Genomic DNA, 6,000 nt, shown 5'->3' on the forward strand with positions numbered 1-6,000 from the left:
ACTTCCTACAATTAAAACATTTTTAATTACAGCTGGTAGATTACTATTATAAGAAAATTCAAGTATCCATTCTTTTTTGTTTGTTTTTGTTTTTTTAGGTTTTGTTTTTGTTTGTTTTTGTGGGTTTTTTTGAGACAGGGTTTCCCTGTGTAGCCTTGACTGTCCTAGACTGGCTTTGTAGACCAGGCTGGCCTTGAACTCAAAGAAATCTGCCTATTTCTGCTTCCTGAGTGCTGAGACGAAAGGCCAAGTATTAGCTCTTTAAAGGAGACATTTTGTCCATATGCTTTGAAATAATAACATAACCTCTATCTAGATTTCAGGATTTGCAAAAGGAACCAGTTTGGGCAGTTCTGAAGGTTGAAATTTTGTGAAGTCACAAAACAGGTAATTTATCTTTCACATTGTAAAAAGGAGCAAAGAGTCACTGACCACTTACGATAGAACCTAACATCTATTACGTCACTTTAGTATTTGAATAAACCTCACTGAAACAGCTGTTCCTTTAGACAGCTTAACAAATAAAACTTGGGCTTTGAGATGGCTCAGCATGGAAGATACCTGCCAGCAACTCTGATAACCTAGGTCAGTCCAGGGCTGTACGCAGTAGAAAGAGAAAACTGACTCCTGAAATTGGTTCTCTGGCCACACACAGCATGTGCATCCCCCCCACCCCACCCCCACAGATATAAGGAAAACACATAAAAAAAATGTAATGTCAAAAGTATTTGACTTGATTATACATCGCCAGTGTGTTAGGTTCTTTCTTTTCTGTCACTGTAAGTTTTGTAACAACTTTCTAACGCAGTCTGGTGGAACTTTTCCATGATAAGGGGATGTCCCATATTTTTATTGCCTTGTTGCTAGCCACTAGGCTGGCTCAGAGCATTTGAATTGTGGCAAGTACAACCTAGGAACTGAAATTTGAAATGTCAATTTCTAGTAACTACTGTGTGGCAGTTAATATTTTTAATTTTGAAAGGAAAAGCTGGCTCAGCAAAGTTTTAAAGCTTGCCCAGGGGCACACAGTTCTACTTTTAAAAGGTTTTGCACAGGGGAATACTTGTTAATTTGGAAATGCAGATTGAATGAACGGAGGGGAGGAAAAACAGTTCAACCGAGAATGGAGACTCTACACCAGGATGCTCACACTGTGCGGTGGGGTGGAAGGATGGAAGGGAGCTGGGCGCTGGAGGCGCACGCCTTTAATCCTAGCACTCAGGAGGCAGAAGCAGGTGGATCGCTGTGAGTTCAAAGCCAGCCTGGTCTACAAAGAGACTCAAGGACAGCCAGGGCTACACTGAGAAATCTCATCTCAAAAAACCAAAACAGAAGGACGGAATGTGGAAATAAATGACATACAGAAGGAGACTTGCTGTCATTTAGTGGTAGCGCGTGAGCATTTTGGAGAGCGCCCGCTCTGCAAAAGCTACTGTGAAGTCCAGGAATTTGAGAAAATGATAATGCTGCCTATTGAAGTAGAAAATCCAAGACCAGTTACTGAGTGAAGATGATTTGGGATCGGTTTTTTTGTTTATTCCACAAGTACTGAGTAATGACAGGTGAGTCCCTGCATTTGCATTTGTTGAAGTGGAATCTCTCTGATTCCCCTCGCTTACCTTCCTCAATGTTCATACTATGGAAAGAAAGAGCTGCAGATGCACAGGTCAAGTTTTCTTTATGCAAACAGCTTAGCAAAGGTTGTAGAAGATTACAATTCTGTCATGTGTGTGTTTGTGTGTGTGTGTGTGTGTGTGTGTGGTAGGTGTACATGTATACTTGTGGCCGTTGAGAGCAGAGGACAGCTTCAGGTGTTATATGCCTTTTAAAAAGATAGAATGACTCACTAGAATTGGCAGTGTAGACTAGGCTGACTGGAGAGCCCCAGGAACATTCCTGTCTCTTCCTCCTCTGGGATAGGGTTACAATCACTCTGCCATAGCTGGCTTTTATTTGCATAGGTTCTGGATTAAGCTGAATTGCCTTTCTAGCCCTCTGCTGCATTTTGAATATTGAGAAGGATCTAGAAGTAAAAAACAGTAAAATGGGGAGGAGGCTATCCTCCTGGTAGTGTGATGAGCAAAACATGTTGAGCATACCTTTTACCCAAACACCTAAATATTGAATAAGTCATATTAGCTTTTTAAAGGCAAATCACATCTCCTATGAGAGAAAGGGGAATTCCTCAGCCAGGCATGGTGGCTCATGCCTGTAATCCCAGAACTTGGAGGTAAGACAGGAGGATCTTAAGTTTGAGGTACCTTAGACAATAGTGTATTCCAGGCTAGCCAGAACTAAATGGTAAAAGCATAGCTCAACCTTCCATAACCTCCCAAAATAAAGAAAGAGAAATCCTTGAGGCTGAAAACTCAAAACAAGGAATTAAAGCAAGAGGGATCCACCAGCTGTTGTCTTCTTTGGAAGCGTTTGGCTTGTAGCAGGACAAAGGTGAGTGAAGGACTAGGAACAGTGCTGCTTCCTACAGAACTGGAGGGAGGACTCACCCCTGATCTCCTCCTGGTCATGTGCTCTGGACAACATTCTTCCAGTTTATGCAAATGCTATCGCTATTTCAATGAGTAATACTTTCATAAGATGAAAAACAAACATTTCCTCTAAAGTATGAAACGCGTATCCTCTGAACTACCTTTTCCTCAAATTTAGCCAGGATCTCCAGAGTCTACACACAACTTTGTGAATGGGGAGCCAGAACCATCTCTCACTCTGGGTCTCTGGGTAAAGATAGATCACTTAAACTTGTCTTTTTTTTCCCCACATGTCAAGGTAGAGTAATAAAGACACCATCTGAAAGCTGGAAGCTGTATAAACACTACCATCGCTGACTCAGGCTTCAAACCCACGGTCTACATGGTCTGAGAAACAAGAAGCCAAGGAATTAAAACAGAGGTGACCTAGGTTAGTAGTGAGTGAACGTGCTTAACAAAACAAATACAGATTTTTGAAATAATTCATCCTTAATTTAACTCCCTTTCCCCGTGTGTGTGTGTGTGTGTGTGTGTGTGTGTGTGTGTGTGTGTTGCCATGTGGATTCTGGGGATCAAACAATGGTAAGTCTCTTAGAACTGGTGTTTTAAAGCTTTTTCTACTCATAACCTTTTTCACTAGAGAAATTTTTATCTGATGCTGGTTATATAGATACATAAACAAAACATTGATAATAAAATAATAAAGAAATTTATTTTAAAACATTTCCTTGGTGCATATATATATATATATAATTTTACCATTTATGAAAGGTCATAGCAAATTTGAGTGCTAATGTAGTGAATGAATGTGTTTAGTTGTATATTAAATATTAAATCACTGAATATTTGACACTCTAGGACAGTGGTTCTCAGCATGTGGGGTCTCAGGGGCAAAGGGAGCTCTTGGCCAGTCTAAGATTTTTTGAAAAAATATTTAAGTTTTTCTCATTTTGGATTTTTATAGTTTATGTAGTTTTGTCATTTTATTGGGAGTTCTATGATTGAAGCAGATGACAAGTTACAAGTGTCTGCAACTTCATTATTGAGAAACTCACCCTGAGACAAGGAAGTAGAAGACTGTGAAGCATTATTCAAACTCAGGGAGCCTGATTCAGTATTCACGATGTTAGTGGGACATCCTAGGAACAGTGACTTTTAATTCTAAAGTATTTATATTTTTTAAAAATCAAAATTCAAAAAAGTAACTGAAGCTATAATTCACATTCTTGACTTGTTCTGACTCATTATTACATGACATCTTCAGTCTAGAGTTTAGGAGAAAGTGGCATGTGGTATGTATTTAGGTGCTTTTTTTTTTTTTTTTTTTTTTTTACAACCCTTTCTATAGGGACCAGAAAAAATAATGACTAAAACCAAACACGATGTCACTGTCTAGTGTGATTGCGGTCTTGTTGGTGAAGTACAGGCTCCTGTAAGCTAGAGCTAGACTTGAAAGATGTGTAGAGGTTAGCCTGGAAAGATGACCTGGTTGTTCAGAGCACTGGCTGCTTTTACAAGGGACTTAGGTTCAATCCCCCGGAACCCATACAGCAGCCTGCAACCATCTAGTTGTAACTCCAGCTCCAGGACATCTCACGCCCCCTTCTGGCCTCTGTGATGCACAGATATATATGCAGCAAAACACTCATACACATAAAATAAAATAAAACTGTGCAGAAGAGGTGTGAAGGTGATGAGAGCTACACGCAGGCCACACCCTGCCCTGCGCTGTGCCTGCAGGTGCTGAGCCTACGCTTCTGTATTCTTCTGCCACTTTCAGTTCAGTGAGCACCGTGGGACCCAGGTAGCTCATTTTTGTACTATCCGTGGACATATTACTCACAGGCAGGTCCAGCAAGTAGTTCTTCTCTCTGGGTGTGGAAGTTAAGAAAGGCTTCTTGAAATAGCAGAGCAGCTACGTACCAGTCATGAGAACTCTGCTGTTGTGCAATATTGTTCTTCTCCTTTGCCATCAGCATAGTCCTGCAAGCCATCAACTTCCTAGTGGTTTTCAGGCTACAGATCACACAGGGAAGCTCTGGGCTTTGCCCTTGGCCACAGCTAACAAGCAGCATGCCTTACTTGTCATCCTGTTCCTGACTGCAGTGCTCTCAGTCATTGGTGTTGATAAAGGAAGCCTGAAATGGTACCAGGATTAACCCTATGGTGGTCGTATCACTGTGGTCTTTTTGAATTTTGAAGTCCTAGATTCATCCCTTCTCCCTACTTTCCGTAGTCACAAGTCAAACTCTCTGGACCCTGTGTCCTTGGGAAGCTGGTACAGCTTAGTTGGTAAACAGCTTAGGTAGTATACCTAAAGGCCGAGATGTCATTGTCAGAACCACGTTATCCAGGTGTGGTATGGTACACACTTGGAACCCCACAGTTAAGGCAGCCAGCCTGGAACGCTTGAGACCTTGTTTCAGAGAGAGACTCAAGACAGACAGACAGACAGACAGACAGACAGACACATATACAAGTAGGCAGGCTGAGACTGAGGTGGGAGAGTCACTGACCTCAGAATTTCAAGGTCAACTTGGCTAACAGTGTTAAAAAAAACAATCTCTTTAGCTGCAAACACCACATTGCTTGTTTACCATGAGGGCCTGAGTGAGAGGGGTGTGGTTCAGGTTCTGAACCCAAACTGTGGCTCTGCTGCTAAATACACCACAAGCTGACAATGCCCACTTGCTCACAGTAGCTCAAGGACTTCCCTCTGCCCATCTCGGTCTGTCCTGTGCTGCCTTTGATTCTACGGACCACCGGTATCCTCTACCACTTCTTTTGTTCATCTGATTTGTTTCTTGAATTTTGAAAGAAACTGCATTACAGAGACATGATTGATTAAGGTCTGAAAATTCCTATCCTCCCATTGTGCCCCGTGCCTCAGTCTTTCCTTGTAAGCATGGCTAAAGTCTACACTGCCCAGCCAGCTCATCAGTGTATAAGCTAGTCCAGAGAGTACAAAGGCTTTAGTAGCTTTCTCCCCTAGGAAAGAGAAGAGCACATTTTCTGACTTGACCAATTGTGTATTGAGAATACTAAGGGGAAATAATCCAGCTGTATTAGAAATGTTAGGAATAATACATTGTAAACAACTTCCTCATTGGTTTATATTATAATAATATAGACATGACTTAAAGGATGTGTGTGTGTGTGTGTGTGTGTGTGTGTGTGTGTGTGTGTGTGTGTGTAGATTATAGGCAAATACTATGCATTTTGTATGGAGGAATTGGACATTTTTGTGTTTTGGTGTCAGTGAGATACTGATAACAGAGAAGGGCAGCTTCATGCTTAACAGTCCCATAAGGGCCATCTGGCCCAAGACGATAGCATTTTCAGTAGCATAGTTAGTAGCAGTGAGGCCGGAGACAGAAGGCAGACTGGAAAGAAATAATAAGAAAACGAGCAGTGTTGGTAGTTATATGTGAAGTGACGATATAGGAAGCCAGTTTCTGGCGTAACCAGTAGGTGAGTCTTCGTTCTAAAAAACACGATGAGGTGGTGCTGGGGT

Source organism: Acomys russatus, chromosome 23, assembly GCF_903995435.1.
Source record: "Acomys russatus chromosome 23, mAcoRus1.1, whole genome shotgun sequence".
NCBI classification, from domain to species: Eukaryota; Metazoa; Chordata; class Mammalia; order Rodentia; family Muridae; genus Acomys; species Acomys russatus.